Raw genomic sequence first — 20,606 nt, forward strand, 5'->3', positions numbered from 1 at the left:
TATATATATACATGCATACACTGGAAGGAAAACAGAGACGTGTAAAAACTGTCTGATTTTGTATTAAGTTTGTGCCCAGAAAATCTGTTTAACCACAGATTTCTCTATTTTTTTCTCCTCCCATCTCTCCTCACTCCACTTTTCCTCCCTGCTTACCCCCTCCACAGGAATTTCCCATTTATCCTTTCAATATCCACAGCTCATTAAGAAATTTAACTAATCTGTTTCACTGATTGCAGCTGGAAGAAACTAAGAAAATTATTTCAAGAGAAAAAAATCAATTCTTGTTTAACTTTTACAAAATACAGTTCTAACCCATAGTCTGCTGACTGATGGGTTGAGCCACATCTGCAAGCAGAAATTCTACAAACTAGCTATAATAGGTTCAATCACACAGTATGAAATGCAGGAGACACAAGGGAAAACAAATGGAAAATCTTCCCTTCCACTTCTTGCTGACAGGAAGAAATGATGAGATGGATCAAGGGGAAAGTCCTCTGTATACGGAGACAGCAGGTGCACACTCAAGTGCTTATTACAGGGTGATGGAAGACACTTGCTCCCAGTCTATATCAGTCTCCTAAATCACCCTTCTACCCACTGCAGAGGCTCCCGCTGTCCTTCATCAGACATGCACACACCCAGAACAGAACACTCAATAAGAATCCAAACACCAGGCATATGGTGCACATCTTTAATCCCAACATTCGAGAGGCAGAGGCAGGTGGATCTGTGTGAGTCCAAAGTCAGCCTGGTCTACAGCGTGAGATTCAGGACACCCAAGGCTACACGGAGAAACACTCTCTTGAGGAAAAAAAAAAAAGCAATCCTTTTGCCTTGTTTACACTCAAGTTCCTCATTTAATGAGTGGGGGGGGGTGTCCATGCGCGTGCGCTGGGAGTAAGGACACGTGCCACCACTGCCCAGCTACCACTATAATTTTAAAGAGAACCTATCTTTTTTTCTTTTGGTTTTGATTTTGGTATGAGTGCTCTGTCTGTGTGTATGCCTGCATGCCATGAGCGGGCATCAGCTCCCATTATAGATGGTTGTGAGCTGCCATGTGGGTGCTAGGAATTGAACTCAGGAACTGAACGGTAGCCAGAGCTCTTAACCACTGGGCCATCTCGCCAGTCCCAAGAAAATCTATTTTTAAATGGAAATTTTAGGCTTGAAAAAACAACCATGACATCAGCATAATCCAATCAAAGATTTCCTGAGCAGAGTAATGATCTTTGAAAAAACAGTCAACTGAGTGGTCAACAATCTTTGCTTCTGAGACTGTCTGCACAACTCGTTAAAATTTGGCTAGGCAATCTTTCTCTTCTTCTAAGATCTTAGAAAATCTTTACAATGTAATCACTGTTATGTCTAAAAAGAAGTAAAAACAAACAACAAAAAATAAAATATTCCAGAAAAGAGATATACATAAATTATAAAAGCAAATAATACATTTTACTATAGTCCTCTGAACTTCTGACCCAGTCAAGCTGTTGGCTCCCAGCTGCTTTGAATTTTCAATTAAGATTCTATATTCCCAACTTCCTGTCTTAGAAAGACGCATGTCAAAGAGAACATCAAAGTGACATTCAGGTTTGTATGTGGTTTAGTTTAAAGGGATAATGTTGTGGGGTCCCATTTAATTTGTCTTAACATAGAGATTGTTCCTGATGCTAAACAATGAGCTCAGGCTTTAACACACAAAACAGCCCAATAAGAAATAAATTTAGGGACTGGAGAGATGGCTCAGAGGTTAAAAGTACTGACTGGTCTTCCAAAGGTCCTGAGTTCAATTCCCAGCAACCAGATGGTGGCTCACAATCATCTATAATGAGACATGGTGCTCTCTTTTAGTCTACAGGCCAACATGCAAACAGAACACTCTATACAAAACAAATAAATAAATCTTAAATAAAAGAAAGAAAGAAAAAAAATAAACTTAGCGCACACACCTTTAATCCCAGCATTCAGTAGGCAGAGATAGGAGGACTTCTGTGAGTTCAAGGTCAGCCTAATCTCCAAAGTGAGTTCCAGGCCAGCCAGGGCTACACACACACACACACACACACACACAGAGAGAGAGAGAGAGAGAGAGAGAGAGAGAGAGAGAGAAGAAATAAACAGCACCCAGGAACTTTTTATAACCTTTAATTTTTCAAATATCCAAGTACATACTTAAATGTCATCAAAGTCATAAAAATTGTATGTTTGAACACATATAGATTTCTATGGAACAAAGAGAAGCTGGAAAGGGGTGTGTGTGTGTGTGTGTGTGTGTGTGTGTGAAGTTTAGAAAAATATATATTATACATTGTATTCCTAAAGCATACAATATAAAATATGTTTTTCTAAAATAACCACTATGAGGAATTTAGCATGAATCCTACACCTACACATATAATGGCTACTTGGAAGAAAACAGCAGGTTAAAAAAAGCTATGTGCTCTTTCCTCCGAGATCTTAGCTTTGAATGAGCACACCCCAGAGAACTGCAGGCCCCACGGCCCATACACACTGCTACGACAGGGCACACACTCCGCCAGGATACTGGCCCTCTTAGCCCCTGCCATTTCCAGCCCATCTCAACCCCAGAGTATATCACAATCCCTGCTGTGGTCTGGCTTTGAAATCTTAGCTGACTTTTACTGCAACTGATCTCCTTAGAGCAGTACTGTTTCACTGTCATGAAGCTGTGTACACAATCAAGGTTCCCAGGTGCACGAGGAGCAGCTATGCCCTGATTACAAATCTCCCCGTGAACGGGAAGGATGAGGGATTCAGCAGCTAATTACTGTATGCTCCCCTATCAGCTTTCTCCACTTGGTCAGTGTAGACACAAAGGATGAGCATCACCAAAATTAAGTACTCAGCAGTATTCACATCCTCCTTCTCACCCACAAAACGCCTCTAAAATATACGAAGTCTATGAAGATAAAGCTCACGGAAAGTATAAGGAATCTTCCAAACATACAACCCTAAAAAGATCAACCGCACTTTAAGAAAGAAAAGAAAAATCGGTGCCGCTAGTCATTCACATTGGGAAAGTATTTTTACTTAACAATACTTTTCCTGCTCCAAATATCACTTTTCAATTCAGTTATACTGTCCTAGAAAGCTATAGTCAGGGTATAGTAAACACTTGACAAACAAGAATTAGAAATAATGAGAGGCTGCCCTAAAAATAATGAAACAACTCCGTACTTACATTTAAAACAGTAAGTGTTCCTTGTGAAATTAACAACTTAGGTATAGTTTCGCTGAGAGTATGTCCTTAGCAAGTTACACTGTAATCATCTGGGCAGACACAGACTCCTCATGGAAAGGATATTTGGGGGCCAGAGAGGTAGCCAAGAGATTAAGAAAATTGGTTGTTCTTGCAGAGGACCCGGGTTCAATTCTCAGCACCCATATGGTGGTTACCAACCATCTATATGACCCCAGTTCCAGGAATAGGATGCCTTCTTCTGACTTCCCTGGGCACCAGGCATGCATGTGGTGCACAGATAACACATGTGAGTAAAACATTCAATAACACAAAATAAGTACATCTTTAAAAATAATTTAAATATTTACATATGTCTGAGACCAAAAATCAGCCAAGTAATACTTTCTAACCTTTAAGCATTTTCATTAATTCTTATACCCCTGTCCTTCACACTCTATGAGGAATACATCTGACAATAAATACACTGGGGTGGAGGGAGAACTGTGAATGGAATGTAAAATGAAATTTTAAAAATTAAAGTAAAAAAAATTAATAAATAATAAATGTACTGAACAGCCCTGCCCTTTCAACTCTGCTAATCAAATTCATAAGAAGCAATGGGTGATAACCCTAAGTCCTTCAACAGCTGAAACATGGCCAAGACTGAGATACACCATCGCCTCAGTGTTAGGAAAAACACTGCCTATCTAGAGTGGGGGGGGGTGAGGGAGGAGAGGCAGCAAAGAATATAGCCAATACCACTTCCCCAGGCAAAAATAAAAGCAAAAGGGAGCAGAGAACACAGGCCTCTGGGTGGGACTGTGGAGCTGTCAATCATGAATGGCCTTCTAGAATAAGCTCCTGCAATGGGACAAAGAGACCAGACCAAAGCAAACTGGATTCAGCCACTCATGTTCAATGCCACATAACCGAACTGTAGTTCAAAGAAGGAAAGGAGATCTCAAAACAAAAATTTCCCCTGAAATAGAGGACTCTGCAATAAGAAGTACCCTCCTGCTGTGAGGCACAGACAATAGGAACCTGCCTTGGGTAGATGCTAGCCAGTCAGCTTTTATTGACCCTTCGGTTTCCTTCTTTCTACCTTACAAAGCCCAATGTCTGCCAGCCTTTCTTCAGAGAGAGAGCTGCCCCCATTCACAAACCCCAAATAAAAGCCAAGCAGATCCACTACTGTTATTGTGTGATTCCTACTTCTGACAGATCTCAAAGGTTCCTCGATCTGAAGAATCAAAGGGGGAGTCATCTGCATCTCGGCCCTTTGCTGTCTGTTTATCCCAGTACTCTTCTTCAGATTCTCCCCCATTCGTTCTCTTAAAAAGCTCCTTCCACCCCGTTCCAAGGCTCCTTAGGTCAGGCTCCCCCTTCACCCTTATTCCCCATTGGCTAGAAAGACACAGAGAGGCTTCCAACCTGCTGACAGTGACAGATGGCTGTGCAGAGGCCCACAATGGAGGCTCCCGCACATCATCTCCTTGCAGCTGACCTTCCAAGGAAAAACCCAAAGCTGGGGTCTGACCTGAAGGAGGTCGATTTAATTAACACAGCAAAGGGCAGGGCTGCTAGTGGCCTGCATTGGCGGGCTGCATTCTCTGCAGACTGCTAGGGACAACCCTTTAAAATGCTGCCCAATAAGAAAGCGCGAGCAGGAAGTTGTGTCCGTAGAGCTGAAAGGTAAGGGAAAGGCCAAAAGATGAGGTGTGCTTGACTAATACGCGCAGATGAACGCGCAGATGAATCAAAAGGTCATCATCTAGTGACACACTAACACTGAAATGTTAGGACTCACAGAATAAAGACTATGTTCTGGTCTGTTTTGCAAACCAAGGACTATAATCAAAGATGCCCAAACTGAAAAGACCCAGGCTACTCAATCATGGGACCATAACCCAAGTATATTACCGTCTTTTGCCCCAAAAAGAAGCTTTCTAATCCGAGAACACAAGAACAAATTCTAGTTTGTTTGTGTTTGGTTTTTGAGACAGGGATTCTCTATGTAGCTTGGCTGTCCTGGAAGTCTCTCGCAGTCTTTGGATCCTGAAGGCATGACGTCACCTGCAGGTGAGTTCCAAGCCAGACTACAAGTCATGCTCAATCTTCTCCCAGAGCATGTGAAACCTCAGCCAAGCAATGTGGGCATATTACACCTTGTCAGCAATTGCCCTGGTGTTCTCCAAGACTATACATGCCTGGTACTGCAGCTGCTCCTCCCATTCCCAAGATGGTGGCCGGATTTTGTGCAGCTAAACAAGGGAGGGCTGAAAATCTAAGAAGCATGGCCAGCTCCGGTGTCCCAGGTTCAATAACAACAGCAACAAAGATGAAAAAGACTAGAAGGTTCCAGGTCAAGATAAGACCTGGATAATGTGGTAACTGGGCAACTCAGAAAAGTTAGCTACTGGCTGACCTTGGTAAAAATGGCTGAAGGTCAGGCAGCTATGTAATAACCTAGGAAATCAGCAGCCGCCACTAGTAAGTGAGAGGATGCCGTAAACCTTGCAGAAAAGGCTTCCCGTCCCCTTTCCTTTCACTGTTCTAGCTCCTCACCGCTAACAGCCTTTATTTCTATTTGATTATGCCATCCGGTGGCTGGCAGTGGTCATGAACGCATTCCCATTGAGCAATTAAACCCACATCTTTCACAAGTATAATCTTTTAAACTTCATGTGGGGGCTTCATAGTCAGTCAACAAAGTTGGTTTTATTGTAGTGACATTTTTAAAAGAAAAGACACCCACAGTGAATTTTTCTCACTTATACTGAAATGGGATGTAGGCTTTTTTTTTTTTCCTACTACTGACTCAAACTTGCCAAACTATATTGGAACCAATAGTCAAAACCATTATAATGCTGAAGGCTTCCAGGCTCCGAAGGAAAGCCAATAACTACAGAAGAGCTTCCAAATCAGTAGCTGGTTCACTCAAGAGACTCAGTAACCAGACGTGACCAAAAGGACACCTAGTTTGTAGTGCAGTGGAAACTATTCCTTTCTCAGTGGCTTAATATGAATCGTCTTAAACTGCAATTCTCCAAGAGCATTTCTACACAGTGCTAAAACGACTGTAATGCACTAAAGCAAAGACCACCATCTCTTCTCTGCAACTTGTAAGATTCTCATCCATGTGGCAGTGTGACAAGCAGAAGGAGACAGAGGTAGAGTTCGAGGTATGACAAGTTCAAGGCCAGCCTGAGCTACTTGAGACACTACCTCAAACAAACAAACAATACCAAAAGTTCTTACTAAATACAACTTTACTTTTGCTTACTGTTCAAACAAAGAAACAGTTTTGGTTCGCCTCGTGTAAAAAGGTCAGCATTTTCCGCCTTGAAAAGACAAATCTGTCTACAGAGGGAATTTCAAAACAGATTTGTCTCATAGATTAAAGGACTAATTTGTAAGGAGACAGTAATTACAGTTTCCAGGTGGGTCTGTTTCACTTTTTAAAGAGACGTTTTACTAAAGACCCTATGCCTCCTTTATCCATCTGATGCCATACGCCTTGCCTAGGGTAAAAATGCAATATATGCTGGTTCTTGACAACCAGTGTTAAAGGCTCTCAAAATGAGCAAAGAGGAAACACACACAATCCCTAGCATGCTTTTATCCTGTGATTCACAAAAAAAAAAAAAAAAAAGTCTGAATGTTTCCAGGAACTTGCTTCTTAAGAAAAGAAAAGCGCACTTCTACAATATTGCAAATTTGCATCCTGTTTACAGAAAATGCAAGTAAAGCTAACATTTTTACACCGAGTTCCTTATTTATCAAATACCACTGTACTACATGGATAAATAAGAGATGAAAAGACATGAATCTACCTTTTAAATTAAGTACAATGGGTTTCTAAGCCCAAGTGAAAACTACTTAAATACTAAAATAGCTAATTGCCAACAAAGGCAAAATGAACTAAAAGAATAACTAGGGAAGGTGGGGAAAATTACTGTCTGGAAATAAGAACAAAGGGGTTCTTGTCCCAGCTCAGCCATCAATTTACTACATGACCTTACCTAATTAGTGAGCCTCTCGGGTCTCCACTTCCTTGCTTTATCATTATTTTTAGGACCCCCTGGAACCACAGGCCGGGATTCAGCAAGTACAGCAGTGTCTGACGCCCTGACTCCCATTCACGTCACCCAAAAGAGCCACATTTAACTTTATAGCTTTAAATTTCTGAGTCTGGGTTTCCATCGAAAGTAATTTACAAAATTGGTGGGTATGAGCTCACCTCACACCCATCTCCAGAGGAGAACTAAAGCCAGTAGCACCCACAGTTTCACGTTTCACCCCGACAACAGCAGCTGTTAGGAGAGCACTTAACAGTCTGGTGGAAAATGATACCTCTTTACAGTTGGAGAAAATAAAAGTGATTTTCATAGTCTCAGATATGCACTGCCCCACCCCCACCCTAGTCATATGTTGACCTTGTTGGGACAGCGGAGTCGTCGGAGTCAGAGAGAGCTGCCTTGGGAGACAAACTCAGACAAGGCCCTCTTGAGTGATGCCCTGGACCAGACAGCCCCTCCCTCTCACCAATGCTCACAGGCCAAAGCCAGCAAAAAGATTTTCGGTGAGTGGGAGGGGCAGATGCCTTGGCAAGAGAGGTACATCACAGGACAGCAGCCAGGCGCGAACACCTGCTTCCATTCTGGAAAGAGTCAATAAATAGAAACCTAGGGCGGAGGCCAGTTTCATTAAGCCATCATTTTCATTTATTTATAGCTTGTTTAAAACTCCGGAATAAAGTACCATTGGATTGGTAGTGTTAATTCAGTAATTTGCATATCAATTGCAAATTTAATTGACTCCATTATACTCAACAAGCATTTTAAAACTGATCTCATAGGTGAAGAAATTTAGGGATTTGCCCAGTGGTAAACTGTTTTCAACTGCCAAAGCCTTCTTTCGAAGCAAACCTTGCCTGACTTCCCACCTTCAGTTTTGCTGGGTATAGTGGCAAGCCAGTAACTCCAGGGCAGTCATGGTGACCGAGCAATAAGAGGCCAGCCTAGGCTATAGGGAGACCCTGTTTCAAACACATAGACAAAGGTGGCACTTGTTAAGCCAATTTTCAGTCCCTAGTATTTTGTCTGATTTAACAAATAGTTTCAGAAACTGTTCTACTGCCCAGCCTCCGGGAGGCACTTCCTTTGTCCCCGTAAAGCTTAGGCACAGTGGGTCCCCACTCAACGCCGGTGAGATCCTAGTGTTCTCGGTTTGCTTGGGTCCCCAGTTACTCTCATTTCCTCGGCTACAGTTTTACTCATCTTCAATGGAAAACACACAGGAATCCCCTGCCCCTGGCTTCCCCATCTACAGCCAGCCACTCCTTCACTTCCCTCTCCCACTAACAGAAAGTGCTACAGAGCATGCTGAGAGTCCTTCCAGAATGTCTGGCCCATGATGAACGATTTGTAAGTATTCAGTTAATGGATCCATGGCAGATGGGCAGACTACTAAACTATTTCAGCGTACCTGATAATGTATAGACATTTATAAACGTGGGTCTCAAACTATAAATTCAATAGTGATTTTGGTTTTCTCTCTCTGAAATGTGGCTCAGGCTCATCTCTCTTAATTTCAGAAGCTTGCCTGGAGGCGCACAACTAGTAAGTGGTATCCTTTCAATTTCATAATGGCCCACAAGCCCACTTAGCTTCGTGCATTTTCTTGGTAGCTATGAGGAAAGGCATGGCAGAACTGAGGTGTGGCCACACTTCTCTTTTATGCGATTCTAATGCTTCAGGAAATCCACTCGTGAGAGGTTAGATGGAGAAAGGAGACCTTCCCCCAAACAATTAGCCATGGGACCAGCATTGCACAGAACTTCACAGGAGCCCAACAAAGAATGTCTATCCTAATGTCTTGTACACACAAACACACAGAAATACACTCACCACACTTCTCAGAGAGAGAACAGGTGATGGATCAGAATTCACTTCTAGCCTTAATTCTCTGTCCTGTAAGGTCAAAAAATAAGATAAACAGTACGGGACAGAGTGACTTTAAAGTCAGAAGACAAAGTTCCAGCCCCAACCCACCACTCCTTTGACCCTAGAGCACATACACGTAACTAAGGAGAGCTATTTCCAAGACAGGAGAAGGCACCATGGCAAGATGTCCTCTATATACCAAAAGAACAGCATGCCTGGTGCACATTCTGCTTTCCCCAGAAATACAAACTCAAAAGAACCCTTCGATAGATAATGAGGGGCACACCAGAGTAGGATGCCCAGACCAGTGCTGAAAGTTCCAGCTTCCTTAAGGGTATGTTTAATTTATATGTATGTGGATTTAGAGACCTTTTCCAGCATATATACCTGGTTACAGTGAGAATTCAGGTCTCCCTCAGCTCGGATGGAACTTCTCTCCCACCTCCTCTCCCTCTTTTTCTTTCTTTCTTTTTTTTTTTTTTTAAACTGGTAAGAGCTCTCAAGACATCCACCCACCTTCAACATGTTCGACCATGCAGCTTCACCCTACATCACTGGCACTGGGGAGTACAAGTCAGTGAGTGAAGCCAAGTGGAAGTTCTTATATATTAGGCACTCTCTTTAACCCCAACTGCTGATGAAAGGAGACATATATCAAAGTCGGCTTCCCTAGCCTTAAGCGGAGGATTTAAGTGAGGTGTTTCCGCTCCAGAGAGAGAGAGAGAGAGAGAGAGAGAGAGAGAGAGAGAGAGAGAGAGAGAGAGAGAGAGAGAGGTCTGGTGACAAACACCAACCCACACAGGCGAGTCAGGACCTTAGTTTTATTGCTGGGGGGGGGGGGGGGGTAGTAAGTAGTATTAAGTGCAGTCCCTCAGGGCACTCACAGTGAGAACCCCATTCTTTGCCAGGACCTGCGGGGAAGTGTTGGGGGTGGGGTCCTATGCTAAAACTGCTTCCCAGCTTTAAAGATGCCCAGATTCTGAAGCCTCGCTTTCCCACAAGGATCAGGGTCACACTAACGCGGGGGGCTAGGAGACAAAGCTCCCCCACAAACTTTACAGAAGCGCGCGCGCGCTCGCGGACGCCAAGACTCCACAATGCACATTCCACCAATCTTTCACTGTAGTCCGCATCCCCCACGCAGCCTTTCCAGAAAGTTTAGTGCTGTTCACATCGACTTTAAAACATCTATTGTTACCCTCTCCGGGAACTCAAAGTGAGCGAAAAAGGGATCATGCTCCGATTCCCAAGGACCCTTTTTCGTGGAAGAAGGTTGAGTCTCCGGGTGCGTGCGGACAACCCCGGCGGGGAGGCGCCGGCGAAGGCGGACGCTGGAACCCACGGGGACGTTGTGCTTCTCCGCAAATAAAAAACGCCAGCGCAGGGATGGCCAGGCCTCCAGGATGCCAAGGTGCGCTAGCGGGGTCCGCGCCCTCCCGGCCCCGGGGACCGCCAAGGAGGCGGGGCTGGGGACCTGCGACCGGCAGAACCTTACCTTCCCCTCCCCCTCCTGGCGTCGGTTTACTCAGGTGTCTACGCGGTGGCCCGAGGAGCAGGAGAGGAGCTCCCGGTGTCCCCGCGTGTGGATCTCCTCTCCATGGCCAGCAACCCGGGACCCGCCGCCTTTTTGAAGCCAGCGGCAGTCGCAGCCTCCGCCGGAGGAGAAGCAGTGGCGACCGGGGAGTAACGCTCCTCCCTCTGCCTCCGCGGCCACCTCCTCCAGCCAGCCCGGCTTGGCGCTCTGGGATCCTTCCCTCCGGGAGGAAGAGGAGGGGAATCGCCGTCCAGCCGGCGCGAGCCCGTGCGGCCCTGAGACAATAGCGACAGGGCGCGTTCCCGAGCCGCGCAGGTCCCCGGTCGGCGGGCGAAGCGGCTCTCTAGGGTCCCCCTCGGCCGCCACCGGCCACACAAGCGCCGGCTTTGCTGGGCCGAGAGTGCTGCGGATTGGGCCGGGGGGGGGGGGGCTTAGGGAGGCGGGCGTAGAGGCGGGGCCTACGGTGGGTGGGCGGAGCATTGTGGGCGGAGGCTCCTCCCATCTCAAGCAACACACGAAGACTCAGCGCCTCCCGCTGCCTCCAGCGGGAAGGGCTTCTGCTGGCACTGCCGGCGGCCAGGGCTATCAAGCAGCGCCCTGGGCTTGGCTACAGACGACTACCTGGGCGTTCGCGGAAACCGGCTAGGCTGAACCTGAGTCTTCGCTCCTCAGTAACCTTAGCTGTGCCTGAATCGGTTTTCCCTGTCGTCTCCTGCTGACCTGAATCTGCGGCCTCATCACCTGCAGAAATCTGACCACGCTACTTGGCAGCCATTACCTCCAGGGTTAAGCCGGATCCTCTGCCCTCATCACCCCTAGCTGAGTCTAATACTGCTTCCCTGTCACCTCTTGACAAGGCCTATGTGAACCTACAGTCCCCATCAATCGAAACTGAACCTGCATTTTCTCCGGTCTATCCACGCTGCTGAACCCCCACTACCACCAGCCCCCCCCCCCAGTCTCCCAGGGTCGATCGATATTCTCTTCTCTCATCACTCAAAACCTGAGTTAGACATGATCTTTGATCGCTCCCGAATGAAGCTGACTCGGCACTGCATTATTCCCCAGGAATACCCCACACCAAACTTTCAGTGTCTCAAGTCACCGCACCTCGACTGCCCCCACCTGGCCAGCAAGGATCTGGGTTCGTAGCCCTCCCCGCAGAGGCAGCGTGCTCTTGGCTTCAGACTGTCCGGTAGAGAGATTGGAGCAGTCCCAGCATTTCGCGCAAGAGTCAGAATAAATATACCTAGGTCTGGTCACGCCTTCTACTCGCGCTGTTCTAGAGTGGCTGAAACTTGCAGCGGTCAGGGATGAAACACTGAAAGCCACTCCTCAGCCCACCCTACACCAAACTACACTGGCCTGGTGGCTTAAGTAGCCCTAACATCACCTGGTCCCTTCGCGGAAGTTACTCTTGCAGAGGAAAAAAAGCCTTGCCTTCAGCAAAGGGCGCGACCTGGCTTGATCCGTTAGATCCACAAGGTCCAGAGCAGACAGCTGCAAGATTGCCAAATCGGGACAGTCATCATCCTCTATTTAATTCAGAGTTGGAAGTGTTCCCCCTGGGGAACTGTTTCAATGAATACTGTAACACAGGCTTGCTCATTTTTCAGTCTTGCTTTCTTTGTTTGCTTTCTCCACCCTTCTAGTAAAAATTCAACCTTGTAACCATGACACACTAGCAGGCAGGAAGGGGAATACCCTATTTCCAAGGTTTGGTTCAGGACTTTGTAGAACTGAATCAGTGCTTCCAGACTGGGGCCCGATAAGAATCTCCTGAGATCATGGGAATCTTGGATTCCCCCACCAAAGCACTATGGACTAAGTCAACGGAGTTTGCAAAATGCAAATTTTGGAACCGCTTCTAGGACGTATCCACAATTAGCTAAAAACCTTGGAAAGATGCAGCTTTCCAAGGAGTAGCTCCACCTACTTCTGAGACACTGCAGAATTCTTACCCATCTGCTGTCGCCAGCCCCAGTCCTTTCTGGGGAGAGAAAAAGGACGACTTAAAATAATAGCACAGATGATTTTCTTCGACAAACTGCAAAGGAAGAAGGGCATTTTCAGTGGCCTCAAAGTGAGACATTCAGAATTTGAGAGGCCCTAGAAGGGGGGGGGGGGGGGGGGTGGGGGGAGCTGCTGAGATATGACTCAGTGATTTAAAGCACTTGTTTCACTTTCAGAGGACCCAGGTTCGATTCCAGCAACCTACAGGCCAGCTCACAACCGTCTGTAACTCCAGTTCCAGGGGATCCAATGCCCTCTTCTGACCTCTGTAACATGAAGGCCGGCTTGTTGGGGTTTCTGTCCCGCCTGGTACCCCACAGCCGGCAAACCCCAAAGAAAATTCACACACAGGACTCCATAAGGTTATAAACTGATTGGTCCATTAGGTCAGGCTTCTTGTTAATTCTTATAACTTATGTTACCCCATTATCCTTATCTACATTAGCCACATGGCTCCGTACCTTTCTCAGATGGGCAAGTTACATGCTGCCTCTTCGGTGTTCTGCACAGGAGTGGCGGAGGGAGCTTCTGCTTCCAGAATACTCCCAGTCTCTTTGCTCCACCCCTACTTCCTGTCTGGCTTTCCCGCCTACACTTCCTGCCTGGCCAATCAGCGTTTTATTAAAATATGATTGACAGAATACAGACAATTCTCCCACACCAGACCTCAATGGTAGGTACACAGATATGCAAGATATACATGCAGGCAAAATACACATAAAAATAAAAATAATTCTTAAAGCCGGGTGGTGGTGGTGCATGCCTTTAATCCCAGAACTCGGGAGACAGAGGCAGGCGGATCTCTGTGAGTTCAAAGCCAGCCTGGTCTACAAGAGCTAGTTCCAGGACAGGCACCAAAGCTACAGAGAAATCTTGTCTCGAAAAAATCAAAATAATGATAATAATTCTCAAAAAAGAGAGGCTGGCCTCTCTCTCTCTCTCTCTCTCTCTCTCTCTCTCTCTCTCTGTCTCTCTCTCTCTCTCTCTCTCTCTCTCACACACACACACACACACACACACACATACATTCCCCTATATATCAAGATTCTGATCCTGTTGCCTTCTGGGTATGGAAATGGCATCTCTGCAGATGTAATTAAGTTGAGGGTCTTGATTGAGAGATTTATCTGAGTTATGAAGGTGAGCCCCAACTGAATCACACTTATGAGAGGAAGGCAGAGGGAAATGTAAAACACGGTGGTGTGGAAGGTGTGGAACCAGGGAGGCAGTGAGGAAGTGACGCAACCCAGGACTCGGGGAGAAAAGCAGCCAGCAGAAGCTGGAAGGATCCAGGTAGAGTTCTCCCTGGGAACTGACTGCACTAGTGAAACTGTGTTCAAATGCCAGACCTCTAGAAACACAGTAGTCAATCTGTTGTTTTGATCTATCAGTTGGTGGCAATGCGGTTCTGCGATACCTGCATCCTGACTTGTGCCAAATTTGTTGAAAATGACTCTCCCCTGAATCTTTACTGAGCATCAGGCCCTTTGCTTGGACTTCAGATATCTTATACAAATCCTCTCAAAAGTTATTACGCCAGTTTTGGAAAGGTAACACTGAATCTAGAATGTTCAAATAGTGTGTGCAAGAGTGTTTTAGAATTAAGTGGGTCAACTCCTCCATAGCTAAAATTCATCATCACAGATTTACATAAACCATCTTACTAGTGGTTTAGATTGAAAAACGCTTTCCACTCTCTGTATTCATTGGCAAACCAAGGGACATGGATGCCGAGAGTTGGGGAGACAGGAATTCTGTGTCTGTTTTCTGCCCAGTTTTCTTGTGAAACTACAACTAACTTCCAAATTGAAGTCCATTAACAGTGAGTGGCTGGACATCTTTTTCATAGACTACTTTTGAAAATTTTATAAACTTTGTTTTAGATGTTTGTTTAGATGTTTTCATCTGGAACATGAAAAATCAAAAGAAACTGATAAGAAAGGAGGAACAAAGGAGTCAGAGTGGGAGCACAGACTCCCCGTCAGTAAAAATGACAGTGCTTCCTCAAGCTCTGAGGAAGAGTGTGGCAAGATGTTCTTTAGGCCTGTTCACCACATGGCCTCTGTAAGTAGAAGGGTTGAGAAGCAAGTGACAGAAGAGGAGACACTGTATGGCAGTGTACTCTCAATGCCCGCCACCAACCACACTGGAGGCTTTTGGGCAAGCATGACCCAGTAGAATGACTGGTGAGGTGTTTGGATACTCTCTGGAGCAGCCGTCGGACGTGTTCCATCCTGGGAACATCACCCACTTACGTGGTGCTTGTTGTCCTCACCAGTATGTTCAAAAGCATCAAGGAGAAAGGGGTGCTCAGAGGATGGCCCTCCCCGACCGACTGTGGTCGTGACGCTGTCTTCACCATCTGGAGGCAGAATAACTCGTTGAGAGTTAGGATCCTTTAGTCAGATTGCCTGGCTTAGAACCCTGGTCCACAGCTCACTACTATACCTCTGATCAAGATGTCCAACCTCTCTGGGCAAAGTATTTGCATTTTAAAAGCGGCGTAGTAATGGTGACTAGCTGGCAGAGTCATTGTAAGAATTAAACACAGAAATGTTGTAAGCAGCTTAACATGCAACTCATAAGTTCCCATCAATCTGTGCAACTAGTACCTTTGATCATCTCTTCTTTAGCTCCCCATGATTAGGCTAAATTGGAGTTTTAAGTCATATTACCTTCACCGTGGTTTTTTTTTGTTTTGTTTTGTTTTTTGTTTTTTTTTGTTTGTTTGTTTGTTTTTTTTAAGAGGGGCATAGCAAACTGACTGCTCTTGGAACCCAGACCATACTTGAAGGTCATAGATAAATAAAAAACTCTACCCTCTGCTGCCTGTCAGGTGGATGGAAATGGAGGTACCCTTGGAAAAAGAAGGAGTACCTCATGCTGAGACAGGGAGCAAATTAGGGCCCTTCTGTTCAGCGTTTTGCAGCTTCCAGCTTTAAACCTTTTGATGACAGAGCATCCCTTGACTGTCAGCTGCTCTCGATGTGGCAGTTTTCCTCCAGACTCTTAGAACCTACTTCCTTCCGTCTCTCACCCTGTGAGTGCCAGGGTGAGTGCCAGTTGTGTAGACCTGGTCATACTTGTTCCTGTTAGCACCAGTGAGCGCATGGGTATGGAAATGATTCATGAGAAAGGTGCTGACTTCCCATCCACCCCTTAATTCAGTTTTAGAAGCAGCCCCGCTCCCATCCTCTGGGTGCCGATGACATTAGAGAATGTCAGTGTGACCTTTCTGCACCATGGCCCAACTGTGTGTCTACAGACCATCGTTTCTTTGCTTATTTCCCTGTGTTCAGCCAACTACATTCTCACACTTTATTGATCTTAATGAAGGCTGCATGCTTCCTGTTGAGCTTGCTGGCCATTCCTCTTTACTTGTGATGTAAGCAATCCTGGTGTAATTAAAATTCCTGAGTTCCTTATTTTTTTTCACACACACACACACACACACAAACATGTATGTGCTCTACTTCAAACCTCTAAATTCTATTTGATTGAAAGGAATTAAATCTCTTTTATCATCATCAAAAAAAAAAACCCCAAGGTGTTCTACTCTGAGAAAAAGGTAACCTCATACAACATCTAAAAAGATTGCACACAAAGTATTTTGTTGTGGTGGTGGTAGGTGTACATGCGTGCTGTATCAAACGTATCTGGGTGTGTGCACACATGCACATGTGGAGCCCAGAAGTGGATACTGAGTGTCTTTCTCTATCACTCTCCACTGGTGTTTTTACACAGGACCTTTCACTGAACCTGGAACTCACTGAGTGGCTAGCCGAGCTGCCCAGCAAGCCCCTGGGATGCCTATGTCTCTGCCCGCCAGCACTGCTGTGACAGTCACACAACCACACCTGGCCATTTACACGAATGCTTGGGAGCTGAAGTCAGGTTCCCATTCTGTACAGCAAGTACTTGGCCCTACCATGAATCGTCTCTCCAACCCCTAAAAATCCTTTGTAAGTAACATATTTTCCGAGTTTTCTTTTCTTTTTTTTCTAGTATTTTTCTTTCATGACTTACATAACCTCTTTTACGTATGTGGTAGTCCTTGCTGCTGGCACCCAGAGCTAAGAACCTGAGAAGGGCATCTCTCGCTGACTCTCTGCTCACAGTTGAGAACTGCCCCTGCAAGTGGTTATGAGTTGCTTCAGGTCACCCAACCTGAATGAAGTTGCTTCTGTAGCTTAATCTGGATTAATATTTTCCAGCAAAATACACCTAAAATACCTTCAGCTTCACTATTCCTGAGTTGTATGCACTTCACGACATCTGTAAAGAGAAGAAAGACACAAGAGCTGGGGCATCCCTTCAATATGCTTGGATACACAGTATACTGAGAGATTCCTAATAGAATAGGAATTTGTGTAAGAATAGAGTGTACTTGTTTCATACACACACACACACACACACACGGCACAAGTGTGGCCCACAAAGGGTCATGTGCTGGTAGCTAGCTGCCCACGGTGACGATGGGAGAGGGGATGGACCCCATAAAGAGATGAAGCTGAGTGGAGGATCTAGATTAGGTTGGGGAAATAATGCAGTTCCCTCCTGTCCAGATTCTGAGGTTAGCTCCTCAGGGAAAGGGGTTGTTACAAGCTTTAGAAAGTGAGACTAGGCCCTCTGAGTCTGCAGCTTCCTCCTCCACCAAGCCCTTCATCAGCTTCCAAAGCTGTGACCTCCCTCTCTTCTTTAGAAGCTGCCCAGGTGTTTTGTCATAGCGACCCAAAACGGAGTGACCCAGCACATAAATGTCAGCTTGGAATAATACCAACATCCTGAATCATATGTTGGCACCTCGATTTTATTTCTTCCTTCCTTCCAGGCACCCAGCGAAGTATAAATCCACTGTCTCGAAAGGTTGGGAACCTTGTGTTCTCTCTGAACAGGAGAATTAGCAGGGAAATGTGTAATTTCCAGTAATGTGTCACTATTAAAATTACCCCAAATGTATTATGCAAAATGCTCCATATTCCCCATGTTATTACTGAAAACCAATTTAAATAGAAAGGTCATGATAGAGTCCCTCAGCATCCCCGGACCATTGGATGGGAAAAGAGTTCTCTAGGAATTGCAAACTCACTATGAATTGGGAAATCATAGTTAACAACTTTTTAAGTACTATTACAGTTAGATTTCACAGTTTTTAAATTATTTTTCTATATTTCAATATGAAAAAATGAGCACAAAACTATTTTGAAAGACACTGGCCTACTATATGTGGTAACTCCTTACCCAAGGTCCATGTGTATCAAACCATCACACATATACTTTCAAGATATTATTTATTTGTTTATTTATTTATTTATTTTAGTTTTTCAAGACAAGGTTTTTCTGTGAAACAGCCCTGGTTGTCCTAGAACTCATTCTGTAGACCAGGCTGGCCTCGAACTGACAGAAATCTGCCTATCTCTGCCTCCCAAACGCTGGGATTAAAAGCATATAACACCACTACCACCTAGCTTTAATATACACTATTTTTATGTGTCAATTATGCCTCAATAAATCTAGACACAAATTACTTAATATTAACAAACAAAACTGTCAAAAGTTCCTTATTAAAACAAAAAGAAGAGAGAAAGAAAGGAAGGAAGGAAGGGAGGAAGGGAGGGAGGAAAGGAGGGAGAGAGGGAGGGAGGGAGGGAGGGTAGGAATAAAATGCCGTTAATGACAAAAGTAGAAAATCTGATTTTATGTTATATTTGGATACAAAAAATTGCTACATGCAACCGGGCATGGTGTCACATGCCTTTAATTCCTGCACTCATGAGGCAGAGGCAGGAAGATCTCTGAATTCAAAGCCAGCTTGGTCTACAGAGTGAGTTCCAGGACAGCCAGAGCTAGAGAGAAACCCTATCTTGGTGGGGGAGCTACATAATTAATCTAAGGCACTGTCAGAAAACCACTGTTAAAATGTATAAGTTGCTTTATAGTGAGGAAATTTTTCTAAACTTTTGTATTGCTGCATTGCTACATCTTCTATAGGTAAGCTACATTCTGCCCAGAACATCCAGAGAGAGCTCAGTTATTTCACAATTATTTGTTCTTTATCCCTTGCTAAACACTGATGGATTCCAGAAGAAGGTAAATGGGACCACAAAGTCCCTACGTTTTTATAGAGGTTTGTGATAGTTAGCTTTTGCCTAGTTGGCAAAACTAAAGTTACCTACCTGAGAAGAGGGAATCTTGCCTCCATTTGATTAGTCTATAGATAATGTCTAGAGGGCTGAAGCATGATTAATAAAAACTCAGGGTCAGAAATTGGAGTTCAACCTGAAGGTCCGAAAAGCAAAACAGCCAGCCACTGACTCTTACCTCAACCACAGTCTGAAATGGTGATCGTGCCTCCAGGACTCTCAGAATGAGACTGTGTGTGAGAGAGCTGTCCCCCCATCCCATTTTACATTCCTTTCTAGGGCTGGGATTAAAGTTGTGCAACACTAGGATTAAAGGTAGGTGTCATTGTGGCTACTGGGATTAAAAGTGTGTGTTACCATAACCTTGTCTGTAAGGCTGACCAGTGAGACTGTTTTACTCTCAGATCTTCAGGCAGTCTTTACTTATTAAAATACAATTGAAATGCCGCTACAGAGGGCATTTGATTAATGATTGATGTGGGAGGGCCCAGCCTAAGCCTGACCAAGCGGTTATGAGCTACACGAGAGATCAAGCTGAGCAAGCCATGGAGAGCAAGTAAGTAAGCAAGGCTCCTCCATGGTCTCTGCTTCAGTTCCTGCTTCCAGGTTTCTGCCTTGAGCTCCTGCCCTGACTTCCATATAACCTGTAAGACATAATAAAACGAGATGAAGTGAGGCAAGGCCCCCCCCTCCTGATGAGCAAATTGAGCTGAGGTCTTAGCCCAATGGGAGAACTCTTGCTCAGTGTGCACAAGGCCCCGGATTCTAGCCCTAGCACTTGGGGTGTTATTAGTTATTTTTGCTATGATAAGACTCCATAACCATTCTGGAAAGGCAGTTTGTTTTGGCTTATGGTTCCAGAGGGTTAGAGTCCCTTAACAGTGGAAGAACATGCCAGCAGACAGGCAGTAAGTATGTTCACCAGAGCAGGAAGCTGAAGGCCTACATCCTTTACCACAGTCACGAACCAGAGAAAGAACTCTAAGCACCACATGGCTTTTTTATTTCAAAGCCCATCCCCAGTGTCAAGCTTCTTCCAGCAAGCCTGGGCCCCTAAACGTCCACACACAGTGTTACCAATTAGGGACCAAGTGTTCAAATATCTGAGACTATGGGGGATAACTGTCATTCAAATAATACAATGGCACAGACGGTGACAAACTCTCTAAAGTAAACAAAAATTGTGAGTATTGAGTTAGATGGAAGTCATATTTGTAAAAATTGACCTGGGGTCTCAAGAAAACGGCCAGGTAAACCAAAGTCTTTCAGCAAGACAAAAAGTTTTGCGTCTACAGAACAGTGCACAGCTGTGCTAAACCGAGCCAGCCATCACACCCAGGTGGGTGTGTCACTCGGGTTTATTCCTAAACCATGGGGTGTTGCGCCCCACTCTGAGTGGTCAGAGCTTCGCAGCACATTCTTGCACTCTCAGCTACTACAGAACAGCGCGTTTTCTAGGGAGAAATGAAACTCAAGCATAGATTTTGATTTCAGGAAATGCAGACCTTGGAAGAATTTTAATTTCTGCCAAGTAAGTTCTTCACACTTATTTTTTTCTTTTTATGGAGTTTTGTCTTCTTTAACCCTTATATAAGAAAGATGATGCATTTTATTTATGTTTCCCAAATATTGATGGCTCCTGGTATTTACGTTTTTGTGAGCTCTCTTGCCCATTGACCCTGGGCTGGACATATATCTTTCTCTGTCACAGCATTCTATAAGGAGAGCACTTGCCCAGAGAGACGGGACTTGGTAGGGGAAGAAGT

The 20,606-nt window shown here is 45.0% G+C and overlaps 1 protein-coding gene across 4 annotated transcripts in view; it reads right to left on the reverse strand.

Moving 5' to 3' along the window:
- Cemip2 (cell migration inducing hyaluronidase 2) overlaps positions 1-13,211 on the reverse strand; it is an 87,625-nt gene extending 74,414 nt beyond the window's left edge. Inside the window, exons 1-2 of one of the 4 annotated variants that reach the window (XM_048438704.3) lie at positions 10,646-11,074; positions 9,115-9,177 (exon numbers count right to left, since the gene is read on the reverse strand). The gene's annotated coding sequence lies outside the window, so the exon portion shown is untranslated. Of the gene's footprint in view, positions 1-9,114; positions 9,178-10,645; positions 11,075-12,645; positions 12,732-13,158 lie in introns of those variants that run through there. The other 3 variants (XM_087908035.1, XM_085693697.2, XM_048438703.3) reach the window with 3 other exon arrangements.
- Between the last annotated feature and the right edge of the window lie 7,395 nt (positions 13,212-20,606).

This window comes from Myodes glareolus, chromosome 7 (genome assembly GCF_982192425.1).
Source record: "Myodes glareolus chromosome 7, mMyoGla1.1, whole genome shotgun sequence".
NCBI lineage: Eukaryota > Metazoa > Chordata > Mammalia > Rodentia > Cricetidae > Myodes > Myodes glareolus.